This window comes from Loxodonta africana, chromosome X, assembly GCF_030014295.1.
Source record: "Loxodonta africana isolate mLoxAfr1 chromosome X, mLoxAfr1.hap2, whole genome shotgun sequence".
NCBI lineage: Eukaryota > Metazoa > Chordata > Mammalia > Proboscidea > Elephantidae > Loxodonta > Loxodonta africana.
In genome coordinates this window covers 77584997-77600721 of record NC_087369.1, presented here as the reverse complement: position 1 = coordinate 77600721, position 15725 = coordinate 77584997, and positions in this window count along the sequence as shown.

Below are 15725 nucleotides of genomic sequence, written 5' to 3'. Positions count from 1 at the left end.
ACTTTCAACCCATCATGTCCACCTTAGACCCTCAGTTTCACACTCTGTAAAATGGGAATACTAAGCCCTATCTCTCTAAGCTGTGAGAAGTCAAGGAGAAAATACCCATATAGGTTGCCTGGCAAATCATAGGGGCCTTGCTTGCTTTGTCTGTCAGGATTCTGCTGAGCTAGGCTCTTGCTCTTCTAGTCTCCTGTGTCCTAGGAGCTACTCCTGATTTGTAAATTAAAAAGCTTCATCCTTTTCTTTGAAAAAATTTCCAGTGATTTCATACCAGAATTTCTCTCAAGAACTCTCTTCTCCAACCCTGCCCCCTTTGCTCTCTCTGGGCCCTTTGTACTCTCAACCACATGCCCTGGGCCCATCAGCTCCTTGGAGGTTGCCCTGGCAGAGTCCTTAGTGTCATCATATTTGGATTACTTTGCTCAGCAACACCCACCCCCAGACAAACTTAAGGCTCCCAGGGTTGATAAGATTGGGGGATGTTGTTGGAAGGAGCCAACACAATCTCTCTAAGGCCCCTGCATACAGAGGGAGTGAGCTGGCCCCTTGATGCGGCTCTCTTTCCTCCTTCCAACCTCTCAGTGCAGACGGCTTTCGTTATTGCTTCCTGAGCAAGGTAATCAAAAACATGGAAAGTCTGAGAAATTATCATAGCCAAGAAGAGCCTAAGGAAACAAGACAACTAAAAATGTGGTGTGCTCCTTCTGAAAAAAAAAATGGAGCAAGGGTGAAGGGAATAGACTTTGGAGTCAGGCAGTCCTGGATTCTTCTCCCAGTTCTGGCACTTCCTAGCTGGGAGACCTTGGGCATACGGCTTGGCTTTTACCTGCAAAATGGGGGTGATGTTCATAGTACCCCTCACAGGATTCTAATGAGAGTTCAATCAGATAGTGCTTACCACATAGCAAGTGCTCAGTTAATGGTAACTGCCTCTTTAGAAAACATTTTCTTAAGTGCCAGGCATATTGTGGATACTCAGTGAATACTCATTGAATAAGCTTGGTTCTGAGCAAAAGTTAAGGCACGGCCTTTGGTCAGAGAACTTTGTAAATATTCCATAGGGCTCTAAAGTTTGCCTCCTCTGCTCATCCCAAGACAGCCCGCCCACCCTCCCACTGCCATCTGCCTCTTCACTGGAGGCCGGAGAGTACCCTCTGACAGGCCTATGCTGACAAGGTGAGAGGTGCGGGCTCTGCCCTGGGCTAGATCCCTGGAGTGGCATCAGTGTTATTGAATGCGGGCTAGAAAGGCAGGATCCCTGGGCCAGCGAGTGGGATCCAAAAAAAAAGCCCAGCCTGGTAGAAAGGGAAGGGCACAGCTCTAGCATTGGACAGGCTTGGGCTCATGTTCCAGTGCTGCCATTTATTGCCTGGATGACAACAAGACTCCACTCTGGTCTGTGAAATAGGGGTAATATTGCTTACCTTCCTCACTGGGGATACTGATGCAGTGAGATAGCAAAAATGCATGGAAATTCTGGAGTGTGGGACCCACATGTTCTGGTCAATTCAAACTGGAACTCTGAATACCTTTTACAGAAGGCTGTAGGGTAAAGAGGAAAGAACACAGATCTGGGTTCAAATACTAACTGTAACTTTCTGGCTATGTGACCTTGGGCAAGTCACTAAATCTCTCTGAGTTTCTGATTCTTCACTTGTTGAATGAGGATGATCATAGTAACTACCCTCTTGTTGTGACGGGATGGTGCATAACCAGCCTGTGGGAGATGGCAGAGGCAGTAGGACAGAGCCCACCTAGGATGGTGTCAGGAAGTCCCAGAGGCAAAGCCGAGAGGCAGGGGCAAAATGGTAATTGTCTCTAACTGGCAAACACCAATGGAGTCCCTTTCCACTGCCTGGTCCTGCCCTCCAGGGCCAGCCCCATCCAAGGTTGGATCAGCCTCTGATGGGCCATGCTCCCTGACAGTCATCTCCGGCCTGTGTCCCCTTCTCCCTGGAGCCCATCCTGCAGTGTAGTCTTCTCACACAGCTCCAGGGAAACATCCTTCTTCATCAGGTACCCGCCACCCCTAGAACATGGATCCTTCCTCCCTTGCCTGAACCCAGAATCTCATCTAGAACAAATGGAATGAGAGGGTCCAGAGCCTAGAAGGCTCCAGAGACCACCTCATCCCCCTGCTCTGGATACTAAGGGTACAGTGATGACAAAGACAAGGTGCCTGGAGATTGTGTTCTAGCGGAAGAGACAAAGAATATACTGGTAAATAAACCGAAACAATCTTAGACTGTGAGACATGCTGGGAAGGAAAGAAAGCAAGATAAGGGGAAAGAGAACAGTGGGGTCTGGTAGCTATTTTCAATAGAATGGTAAGGAAGTCTTCCCATTTGACAGGCGGGGAGAGAGGCACAGACTGCCCCAAGGTGATGGTAGAGCTTGGAGCAGAACCCAGAGGCCTACAGCTCCTCCCTGCACCAAGCTGTCTTCCGGGTCTTCTCACCCTCTCTCCCTTCCTCGTCCTGCTTTCAAAGTGCCCATGGCTTCACAGAGGGCTCCTGACCTCTCAGGCCTTTCCTCTCTTGGGCAGCAGAGGCTGCTGGGATGACTTAAGATGTGGCAGGACAGAATTCTCTTCGTCTCCGTGCAGTTTGGGAGAGGAGGCTTGGGGCCCTGGACAGTGGGAGCATGTGGGGAATCAGGAACACGCATGGGAAAATAGTGTCTGTGAAAACATTGGCTGCTGAAAGCTCCAGCTGTAGAGGCCAACAAGGTCCCCATGGTCCAGATGTTGGTCTCACCCACCTCTCTTCTACAGCAACAGTTTTACAAAGAACCTCACAAGCCCATCTCAGAAAATACAAAATTGCAAGGTTGGAAGGGGCTAGAAGGGCCACCCAATCTAAGTGATGGGAAGCTAGCAGGCTCAGTCCACTGCCTCCAGGTTTTCTGGATAGCATGGGTCATTTCTGGGTTGAGAGTGCCCCAGGGAAGGTGTGGTCACAGCCTCCTGGTCAAATGTCCCAGGTTTCCTGCCCAGAAGTGTGAACTGAATCTGGACGTGGAACAAATGCAATGACTCTAGGGCTCTCCCAAGAGGGAGTGAGCTCCTTGTTCCTGCAGGTGTGTAAGCACAGGGCATGAACACCCAGAGTAAAAAAAAAAGGTGAGAGGAATGCTGTATAGGGCATTCCTGCATTTGATAGGGGTAGGACCCGAAGCCTTCCTTGAGGCTCCTTGCCAAGTCCACAACCAGACCCCACAACTAGTTCTCTCTCTCTATTCCAAGATACAGGGTGCTCCAGTCTACTCCCACCTCCAGCACCAGGAGGGTCAGTAAACTGTTCCCCCCAACCCCCCTTAACTGAATGGGCCCAGCTCAAGGTTTTGATGGGAACACTCCCCCCCCCACCCCCACCAACACTTCTCCTAATGCATCCTTGAAGGCCGGCTGGGAACCGCAGACTGCACTGTGACATGCGGGGAGATAAGGGAGCTCTCACATTTCCACCGGCTGGACTCCTGGGCCGCCAGCATTCAGGCTGGCTGATTTCAACATAAAAGAGCCCCTTGAGAAGGAGAGCCCTCCCTCTCTTTCCCCCTTCCCTCTCCTAAGCTCCACTCTGCAGCTAACCACTGTCTGAGCCGCCCTCCCTCTGGAGCACTGTGTTCTGCCTCTTGCCTGCCTGCCAAGCCTTCCCTCAACTGCTTCAGCCTCACCTCACCCCACCTCCCACTCTCCAGGATGGGAATCCCAGAGGGTGGGGCTGGGGGGACAGAAGGCTGGGCCTCCCAGCACCAAGCTGGAGAGGAGAAAGGGGGAGTGGTGTAGGCCCAGGCCATGACACAGGGCCCAGCTGACCGTAGGCCACTATGCTGAACAAATCTTTGCACACGATGGGTGTGGGAGGAGTCTAAGGAGAGGAGGTCACCCACCGCCAAATCTAAGGCGAGGCAGGGCAGTGATTCTCAGGCATCTCTGAGTACTCAAGGACTAAACTGCCACATCTCTTCCCTGGCCCTTTTCCTTTACTGCCTGAGATGTACATTCTTCAAAAATCTACAGAACCATCTTGTTTCTACCACCAGAGTTCTTCCAGGTTTCTGTCTGAAACCTCTTATGTTGCAACTGTTTAACCCTTTTATTTTGAGCTAAGTTTATACTTACAGAAAAGTTTCAAAAATTAGATCAGAGCGCTCCCGTACATCCCTTACCTAGCTTCCCGTAATATTAGCATCTTACATAGCCACAGTACAATTTTCCAAACCAGGAAGTTAACGTTGGTACAATATTAGTAGCTAAACTACAGATCTTATTCTAATTTCACCAGTTTTTTTCCACTAATACCCTTTTTCTGCTCCAGGGTCCCACGTTGGATTTAGTTGTTATTTCTCCTCACACTCAGTCTGTAACAGTTTCTTAGCCCTTCCTGATCTTGACTCTTCTGAGGAGTACTGATCAGTTATTTTATGGGATGTCCCTCAGTTTGGGTTTGCTTTATGTTTTCTCATGACTGGAACGAGGTTACGAGTTTTTGGCACGAATACCACAGAAACGATGTTGGGTCCTTCTTAGCACATCATATCAAGAGGTTCATAATGTCAATGTCTCATTACTGGTGATGTTTATCTGAGTTTCTCCCCCATAAAGTTACTATCTTTCCCTTTGTAGTTGATAAATATCTTGTGCGAGATACTTTGAGACTATGCAAATGTGCTGGTTCTCCTCAAATGCTCACTCACTACTTTTAGCATCTATCAGTGGATCTTGTCCTGCAGCAGCAATTATTACCGTGGTGCTTTCCTAATGGCGATGTTCTATTTCCTTCTTTCTTTCTACATGTATTCAATGGAATTTTACTGTAAGGAAGAGCTTTCCTTTCTCCCCCATTTATTTACTTATTTTTATCAGTATGGACTAATGGATATTTATTTAACCGTATGGGTAAAAATCCAAATGATCTCTCCCCTCAAGGAGATATAGCATAACTCCTCATTCTTTAAGTATCATCTATGCATAGAGACTTCCTTCCAAAGTGTACAGTATGGAAACAGGAAAAAAAAAGTAACTTTACAGTGGAGAAGTCTGACAAACTACCTCAGCCAGGTGATCAAGGTTAACATCATCAGTGATAAGTCATGTCGATAGCACATAACATTGATATGATGCTTTGAGAAGAATCCTTCATCTCTGTGGTCTTCCTTTCAAAACCTATATCCCAGTCTAACTATGAGAAAAAACATGGTTTTCAAATAAAAATTGAGGGGCATTCTACAAAATACCCAACCAATAATCCTCAAAACTGTGAATGTCGTCAAAAACATGGAAAGTCTGAAAAACTATTGTAGTCAACAGGAGCCTAAGGAGACACAACAACAAAATGTAATGTGGTATCCTGGATGGGATCCTCAAAGAGAAAAAAAAAAAACAGTAAGTAAAAACTAAGGAAATCTGATTGAAGTATGGACTTTAGTTAATAATAATGTATTAATACTGCCACATTAATTGTAACATATATACCATAGTAAAGTAAGATGTTAACAATAGGGGAAACTGGATGCAGGGTGCACGGAAACTTTCTGTATTGTTTTTGCACATTTTCTGTAAATATAAAACTATTCTAAAATATAACATTTATTAAAAAATCAAATGCTATAATTTTTGTTGTTGTTCAAGGTGTTCCAGCTTTGGCTATTAGGGCTTCCATCAGGTCGGCTCCTGTATTCTTTTGCTAGGTGCTGTCAAGTCAGTTCTGACTCATAGCGGCCTTATGTGCAACAGAATGAAACACTGCCTGGTCCTGCACCATCCTCACAATTGCTGTTATGCTTGAGCCCATTGTTGCAGCCACTGGGTCAATCTATCTCATTGAGGGTCTTCCTCTTCTTCACTGACCCCCCACTTTACCAAGCATGATGTCCTTCTCCTGAGACTGGTCTTTCCTGATAACATGTCCAAAGTGTGTGAGGTGAAGTTTTGCCATTCTTGCTTCTAAGGAGCATTCTGGCTGTACTTCTTCCAAGACAGATTTGTTCGTTCTTCTGACAGTCCACAGTCTGTTCAATATTCTTCGCCAACACCACAATTCAAAGGTGTCAATTCTTCTTCAGTTTTCCTTATTCGTTGTCCAGCTTTCACATACATATGATGCAGTTGAAAATACCATGGTTTGGGTCAGGCACACCTTAGTCCTTAAACTGACATCTTTGCTTTTTAACACTTTAAAGAGGTCATTTGCAGCAGATTTGCCCAATGCAATGCATTGTTTGATTTCTGGACTGCAGTGAAAGTGAAGAGGACTTGAGGCACTTATTGATGAAAATCAAAGACCACAGCCTTCAGTATAGATTACACCTCAACATAAAGAAAACAAAATCCTCACAACTGGACCAATGAGCAACATCATGATAAATGGAGAAAAGATTGAGGTTGTCAAGGATTTCATTTTACTTGGATCCACAATCAACACCCATGGAAGCAGCAGTCAAGAAATTCTTTTGCTAAGCCCCCAATTATTTTTTTAAATACTGTTTTATTGTGTTTTTGGTGAAAGTTTGCAAAGCAAATTGGGTTCCCATTTGACAATTTCTATACGAATTTTTCAGCGACATCAGTTACATTTTTTCACAATGTGCCAACATTCTCTTTAATTGCGTTTTGGTTGTTCCATTTCTAGGTCTGTAGTTTCCCTGCCCCCTTCTTTGCTTTAGAGTAATTGTTGACCTTTTGGTCTCATATAGACATACTTTTTTAAATTGTGCTTTAAGTGAAAGTTTACAGTTCAAGTCAGTTTCTCATACAAAAACTTATACACACATAGTTATGTGACCCTAGTTGCTCTCCTTGCAATGTGACAGCACACTCCTTCTCTCCATCCTATATTTCCTGTGTCCATTCAACCAGCTCCTGCCCCCGTCTGCCTTCTCATCTCACCTCCAGACAGGAGCTGCCCACATAGTCTCATGTGTCTACTTGAGCTAAGAAGCACACTCCTCACCAGTATCATTTTTGTCTTATAGTCAAGCCTAATCCTTGTCTGAAGAGTTGGCTTCAAGAATGGTTTTAGTCTGGGGCTAACAGAGAGTCCGGAGGCCGTGACCTCTGGGGTCCCTCCAGTCTCAGTCAGACCATTAAGTCAGATCTTTTTACTAGAATTTGAGGTCTGCCTCCTACTTTTCTCCTGCTCCATCAGGGATTCTGTGTCGTGTTGCCTGTCAGAGTGGTCATTTGTGGTAGCCGGGAACCATCTAGCTCTTCTGGTCTCAGGCTGATGGAGTCTCCGCTTTACGTGGCCCTCTCTTTCTCTTGGGCTCATATTTTCCTTGTGTCTTTGGTGTTCTTCATTCTCCCTTCTTCCAGGTGGGTTGAGACCAATAGATGCATCTTAGATGGCTGCTTGCTAGCTTTTAAGATGCCAGAGGCCACTCACCAAAGTGAGATGCAGAATGTTTTCTTAATACATTTTGTTATGCCAATTGACCTAGATGTCCCCTGAAACCATGGTCCCCAGACCCCAGCCCCTGCTACTCTGTCCCTCAAAGTGTTTGGTTGTATTCAGCAAACGTCTTAGCTTTTGGATTAGTCCAGTTGTGCTGACTTCTCCTGTATTGTGTGTTGTCCTTCCCTAAAATAATTTTTGTCTGTTATCATACAGATGGTTTTTTAATAGAGCAGTACACTCATGGGTAATATCCTTTGTTTTGTTAGCCAGTCTGTTATTTCTTTAAAAGGTGAACTCAGGGGATAGTTTCAGTTCTAGGTTTAAAGAGTATCTCAGGACAATAGTCTCAGGGAGTCCTCTAGTCTCAACTGGTCCAGTAGGTCTGAACTTTTTAACAATTTGGGTTCTGTTTCACATTTTTCTCCCATTCTATCAGGGCCCATCTATTGTGGCCCTAATCAGAATGGTCCGCAGTGGTAGCCTGGCACCATCTAGTTCTTCTGGTCTCAGGGTAGATGAGGCCATGGCTTGTGTAGGCTATTAGCCATGTAGTCTGGTTTCTACTCTAAGACTTTGGTTTCCTTCTTTTTCTTTTAGTCCTGACAAAGAGAGACCAATGGTTGTATATTAGATGATGTCTGCTCGCGAGCTTTTAAGACCTTAGACGCTACTCACCTCACTAGGAAGTATAACATGAACTTTGTAGACTATATTATGCCAATTGACTGAGTTGTCCCATGAGACTAAAGTCCTAAGCCTTCGAACTCAGAAAACCAATCTCGCAAGGTATTTGGTTATGTCTGAGAAGAATCTGTAACTGTGCCCTCTATGAATATATATATGTGCACACACATATCTGTACATGCATGTAATATGGTTACTTCTATCTGTGCACACATATGTACACACCTGTACCTACACATACACATGTATGCCTATACACATACATGTGTGACTATACACTTGCTTTTTTGTGACCATAACTCAGTTATTGTTGGTATTGCTGCCAAATTATATATATCATATTTCTTAGCACAAATATCCTTTTCTTTTGTGTGATTCTTAGCGGTATTGTTTACTTTGGTCAAGCTGTGCTCATTACATGCACATTCAATGCTACTTTTCCATCACTAAAAATAACAAGTATCTATGATCTAGAGAGTGAGTCCCCCCTCCCCTCCCATACATCCCTGGTAAATATCAATGAACATTGTCTCTGTATATATATATATCTATTCTTGTCTTTTTATAAAGTGGGATCATACAATATTCGTCCTTATGTGATTGACTTACTCCACTTAACATTATGTCCTCCAGATACATCCATGTAATAATATGTTTCATGGACTCATCACTGTTCTTAATGGTTGCATAGTATTCCATTGTATGTATGTACCACATTTTGCTCATCCATCCATCTGTTGAAGGTCATTTAGGCTGTTTCCATTTTTTTTTTTTTTTTTGCTGTTGTGAATAATGCTGCAATGAACATAGGTGGGCATATGTCTGCCCATGTCTCTTTTATTAGATTTCTGGGATCTATACCTAGAAGTGGGATTGCTAGATTGTAAGGTATTTCTATTTCTTTTTTTGAGGAAGCACCATAGCATTTTCCATAGTGGTTGTACCATTTTACCGTCCCCCAGCAATGGATAAGGGTTCCAATCTCCCCACATCCTCCCCAACATTTGTGGTTACCTTTTTTTTTTTAAATCAGTGCCATTTTAGCCAGGGTGAGATGGTATCTCATTGTAGTTTTGATTTGCATCTCTAATGGCTAATGGTCGCATCTTTTCATACATTTGTTGGCCACTTGAATTCCTTTTCGGTGAAGTGTCTGTTCATGTCTTTTACCCATTTTTTTTAGCAGGGTTGTTAGTCTTTTTGTTGTTGAGTCGTTGAAGTTTTGTATATATTTTAGAGATTAGATCCTTATTGCAAAAAGCTGGACAATGAATAAGGAAGACCAAAGAACTGATGCCTTTGAATTATGGTGTTGGCAAGGAATATTGAATACACCATGGGCTACCAGAAGAACAAATAAATCTGCCTTGGAAGAAGTACAGCCAGAATGTTCCTTAGAAGGGAGGGTGGTGAGGCTTTGTCTCATGTACTTTGGACATGTTGTGAGGAGGGACCATTCCCTGAAGAAGGACATCATGCTTGGTAAAGTAGAGGGTCAGCAAAAAACAGGAAGACCCTGGACAAGATGGATTGACACAGTGGCTGCAACAATGGACTCAGAAATAGCAATGGTTGTGAGGGTGGCAGAGGACTGGGCAGCATTTTGTTCTGTTGTACATGGGTTTGCTATGAGAACTGAGTCAAAAGCCCCTAACCACAACAATAACAGACCTTCACTGGATGTCGTTTCTGAAGATTTTTTTCCCAGTCTGTAGGTTGTCTTTTTACTACTTTGATAAAGTCTTTTAATGACCCCGCCTTAGTTATCAAGTGCTGCTATAACAGAAATACCACAAGTAGATGGCTTTAACTAAAAGAAATTCATTTTCTCACAGTCTAGGAAGCTAGAGATCTGAATTCAGGGTGCCAGCTCCAGGGGAAGGTTTTGTCTCTCTGTCATTTCTGGGGAAGGTCCTTGTCATCAATCTTCCCCAGTCTAAGAGCTTCTTAGTGTGGGGACCCTGGGTCCAAAGGACACGCTCTGCTTATGGCACCTCTTTCTTGGTGGTATGAAGTCCCTCTTCTGCTGGATTCTCTTTTTTATATCTCAAAAGAGATTGACTCAAGATACAACCTAATCCTGTAGCTTGAGTCCTGCCTCATTAACATAACTGCCTCTAATCCTGACTCATTAACATCATAGAGGTGAGATTTACAAGACATAGGAAAATCATATCAGATCACAAAATGGTGGACAACCACACAATACTGGGAATCATGGCCTAACCAATTTGACACACATTTTTAAGGGACACAGTTCAATCCATAACAACCCCCCATTCTCTTTTGGGCACTCCCTTACTTACCGGCACTACAAAATGATCCAGGTTCATGTTGTATTCTCCCTGCTCCAGCCTTGACTTCAACCATTTCACCAAGGATCCCATGTTCTTTTTATTGGAGAATGGTATTAGAAACCAAGACCTCGTGTTGAGTGTGCTTATTCCTGCTGGGGTGTCATTACTTCTAGGACCTCTCAGTGGATAAAGCTGGAGAATATATGTTTAAATCCAACCCATTTTTCTGCAATTAAAAAATACTATTTACTCTTGTTCTGCCCTCAAGAGATCCCCTTCATTTACTGTAACTGCCTATTTCTTAACAGCGATGGATCAGTCCTCTATGGGTCGTTATCCACAGTATTATACATTTTTATTTTATATTATCAAAATGCTGTAATCCTTTGCATTCCCATATGTCAAGTGTTTCTCCAAGGCAGTCACTGAGATGTGGAGCTGCTTTGTCAAAAGGTCTGGGCATAAGAAATATTGATGAAAGTTACCAATGTGCCCTCCAAGGTAGCTGTACCAATTAATTGCCCACCGTTAAAAATCATTCATGTACTATTCAGGGCCCAACCTTCCCCAGCTTCCATCTCCCACCACTTTCTCTCACTTCTAATCTACCACTCAGTCTCAGTGAACGACTTGCCATTTTTCTCTAGTGATTGCAGGTCTCTGCCTATGCTATTCCTTCTGCCTTATCAGCAGGATAAACTCTTGTTCACCCTTCAAAGCCTATCTCAAAGGACACCACTTGTGTGGAGTCTTCCTGAGCCTGCCACCAGTGATTCCTTAGTGCTCCCACAGTGACCTCTCTTATCACACCCTGACAGTTTGGGAGTGTGGCTGTCACCCCCACTTGCTTCTCAAGGGCAGTGACTGAGTCTTACTAGTCTCTGTGATCTTTACTTCCCCAGGGCTGGTCACAGAATAGTCCCCTTGAATTGTCTCCTGAATGAATGGATGAATTTCCCATTGGTTACAGTTTTTTTTCCATGCGGCTCCTTTTTGGTCCTTAACTGAGAGTCTAGTCTGAGAACAAATTTTTTTTAAAAGGTCACTTAAAGCTCCCATTCACTCTCACACAAAAACATGCACATAGATGCACTCAGACACCCTCCCAAGTCTGTTTATGGTATGTGCGTGAGTGTATATGAGGTTGGGTGTGAGAATATGTCTTAGTTATCTAGTGCTGGTATAACAGAAATACCACAAGTGAATGGCTTTAACAAACAGAAATCTCTTTTCTTACAGTTTAGGAGGATAGAAGTCCAAGTTCAGGGTTCCGGCTCTAGGGGAAGGCTTTTTCTATAGGCTCTGGAGGAAGGTCCTTGTCTCTTCTGAGCTTCTGCTCCTGGGCAGTCTTAATGTGGCTTGGTATCTTTCTTCCCCCATCTCTTCTCTGATTGCTTGTTTAATTTCTTTTATATCTCAAAAGAGATTGACTCAAGATACACCCTTCACTAATCCTGCCTCATTAACATAACAAAGAGAACCCATTCCCAAATGGGGTTATAACCACAGGCATAGAGGTTAGGGTGTACAACACATGTTTTGAGGGGATATAATTTTAGGGTGTACAACACATGTTTTGAGGGGATATAATTCAACCTATATTGTAATATCTGTGTGTAAGAAAGAGAAAAAAAAAGAAAGAGAGGAGAGAGAAAATTGGAGAGGGAGAGAAATTAGAAGGAGGAGGAGGAGGAAGAGAAAAGAAGACAGAGAAAAGGAAAGACAAAGAGAGGAGATAAAAAGAGACTGGAGTGAGAATTTCCCAGGCTAACAACCGTTGTTGTTGTTGTTAGGTGCCGTCAAGTTGGTTCTGACTCATACAGGCTTTATACACAACAGAATGAAACACTGCCCAGTCCTGTGCCATCCTCCCAATCGCTGTGCTTGAGCCCTTCGTTGCAGTCACTGTGTCAATCCATTTATTGAAGGTCTTCCTTTTTGTCGCTGACCCTCTACTTTACCAAGCATGATGTTCTTTTTCAGGGACTGATCCCTCCTGATAACACATTCAAAGTGTGTGAGATGAAGTCTCGCCATTCTTGCTTCTAAGGAGCATCCTGGTTATATTTCCTCCAAGACAGATTTGTTTGTTCTTTTGGCAGTCCATGGTAACCTGTTGCCGTCCAGTCAATTCTGACTCATAGCGACCCTATAGGGCAGAGTAGAACTGCCCCCACAGAGTTTCCAAGGAGCTCCTGGTGGATTCCAACTGCCGAACTTTTGGTTAGAAGCCACTGCTCTTTACCACTAGGCCACCAGGTTTTCCCAGTCAATGGAATATTCAATCTTCTTCCCCACCGTCATAATTCAGAGGTGTCAATTCTTTTTTAGTCTTCCTTATTCATTGTCCAGCTTTCGCATGCAAATGGGGTGATTGAAAATACCATGGGTTGAGTCAGGTGCACCTTAGTCTTTAAGGTGACATCTTTGCTTTTTTTTTTTTTTAAAATTTTTATTAAGCTTCAAGTGAACATTTACCATTCCAATCAGTCTGTCACATGTAGGTTTACATACATCTTACTCCCTTCTCCCACTTGCTCTCCCCCTATTGAGTCAGCCCTTACAGTCTCTCGTTTCGTGCCAATTTTACCTTCTTCCCTCTCTCTCTATCTTCCCATCCCCCCTCCAGTCAAGAGTTGCCAACACACTCTCCCGTGTCCACCTGATTTAATTAGCTCACTCTTCATCAGTATCTCTCTCCCCCCCACTGACCAGTCCTTTTCATGCCTGATGATTTGTCTTCGGGGATGGTTCCTGTCCTGTGCCATCAGAAGTTCTGGGGAGCATTGTCTCTGGGATTCTTCTAGTCGCAATCATACCATTAGGTGTGGTCTTTTAATGAGAATTTGGGGTCTGCATCCCATTGGTCTCCTGCTCCCTCAGGAGTTGTCTGTTGTGTTCCCTGACAGGGCAGACATCGATTGTGGCCGGGCACCAACTAGTTCTTCTGGTCTCAGGATATTGTAGGTCTCTGGTTCAAGTGGCCCTTTCTGTCTCTTGGGTTCTTAGTTGTCGTGTGACCTTGGTGTTCTTCCTTTGCCTTTGCTCCCGGTGGGTTGAGACCAATTAATGTATTTTAGATGGCTGCTTGTTGGCATTTAGGACCCCAGGTGCCACAATTCAAAGTGGGATGCAGAGTGTTTTCATAATAGAATTGTTTTGCCCATTGATTTAGAAGTCCTCTCAAACCAAGTTCCCCAGACCCCAGCCCCTACTTCGCTATCCTTTGAAGCTTTCATTTTATCTCGGAAACCTCTTTACTTTTAATCCTGTCCAATTAGGCTGACCTTCCATGTTTTGAGTGTTGTCTTTCCCTTCACCCAAAGCAGTTCCCATCTACAGATTGATCAATAAAAAGCCCTCTCCCTCCCTCCCTCCCTCCCCCCTTTGTAACCACAAAAGTATGTGTTCTTTTCCGTTTTTTCTATTTCTCAAGATCTTATAATAGTGGTCTTATACAATATTTGTCCTTTTGCAACTGACTCATTTCGCTCAGCATAATGCCTTCCAGATTCCTCCATGTTATGAAGTGTTTCAGAGATTCGTCACTGTTCTTTATCGATGCGTAGTATTCCATTGTGTGAATATACCACAATTTATTTACCCATTCGTCTGTTGATGGACATCTTGGTTGCTTCCAGCTTTTTGCTATTGTAAACAGAGCTGCAATAAACATGGGTGTGCATATATCTGTTTGTGTGAAGGGTCTTGTATTTTTAGGGTATATTCCGAGGAGTGGGATTTCTGGGTTGTATGGTAGTTCTATTTCTAACTGTTTAAGATAACGCCAGATGGATTTCCAAAGTGGTTGTACCATTTTACAACCCCACCAGCAGTGTATGAGAGTTCCAGTCTCTCCGCAGCCTCTCCAACATTTATTATTTTGTGTTTTTTGAATTAATGCCAGTCTAGTTGGTGTCAGATGGAATCTCATCGTAGTTTTAATTTGCATTTCTCTAATGGCTAATGATCGTGAGCATTTTCTCATGTATCTGTTGGCTGCCTGAATATCTTCCTTAGTGAAATGTGTGTTCATATCCTTTGCCCACTTCTTGATTGGGTTGTTTGTCTTTTTGTGGTTGAGTTTTGACAGAATCATGTAGATTTTAGAGATCAGGCGCTGGTCTGAGATGTCATAGCTGAATATTCTTTCCCAGTCTGTAGGTGGTCTTTTTACTCTTTTGGTGAAGTCTTTAGATGAGCATAGGTGTTTGATTTTTAGGAGCTCCCAGTTATCTGGTTTCTCTTCATCATTTTTGGCAATGTTTTGTATTCTGTTTATGCCCTGTATTAGGGCTCCTAGGGTAGATCCTATTTTTTCTTCCATGATTTTTATCGTTTTAGTCTTTATGTTTAGGTCTTTGATCCACTTGGAGTTAGTTTTTGTGCATGGTGTGAGGTATGGGTCCTGTTTCATTCTTTTGCAAATGGATATCCAGGTATGCCAGCACCATTTGTTAAAAAGACTATTATTTCCCCAATTGACTGACACTGGTCCTTTGTCAAATATCAGCTGCTCATAAATGGATGGATTTATATCTGGATTCTCAATTCTGTTCCATTGGTCTATGTGCCTGTTGTTGTACCAGTACCAGGCTGTTTTGACTACTGTGGCTATATAATAGGTTCTGAAATCAGGTAGGGTGAGGCCTCCCACTTTCTTCTTCTTTTTCAGTAATGTTTTGCTTATCCGGGGGTTCTTTCCTTTCCATATGAAATTAGTGATTTGTTTCTCTATTCCCTTAAAGTATGACATTGGTTATTTGGATTGGAAGTGCGTTGTATGTATAAATGGCTTTTGGTAGAATAGACATTTTTACTATGTTAAGTCTTCCTATCCATGAGCAGGGTATGTTTTTCCATTTAAGTGTGTCCTTTTGAATTTCTTGTAGCAGAGTTTTATAGTTTTCTTTGTATAGGTCTTTTACATCCTTGGTAAGATTTATTCCTAAGTATTTTATCTTCTTGGGGGCTACTGTGAATGGTATTGATTTGGTGATTTCCTCTTCGGTGTTCTTTTTGTTGATGTAGAGGAATCCAAGTGATTTTTGTATGTTTCTTTTATATCCTGAGACTCTTCCAAACTCTTCTATTAGTTTCAGTAGTTTTCTGGAGGATTTCTTAGGGTTTTCCATGTATACGATCATGTCATCTGCAAATAGTGATAGCTTTACTTCCTCCTTACCAATCTGGATACCCTTTATTTCTTTGTCTAGCCTAATTGCTCTGGCTAGGACTTCAAGTACGATGTTGAATAAGAGTGGTGATAAAGGGCATCCTTGTCTGGTTCCCGTTCTCAAGGGAAATGCTTTCAGGTTCTCTCCATTTAGAGTGATATTGGCCG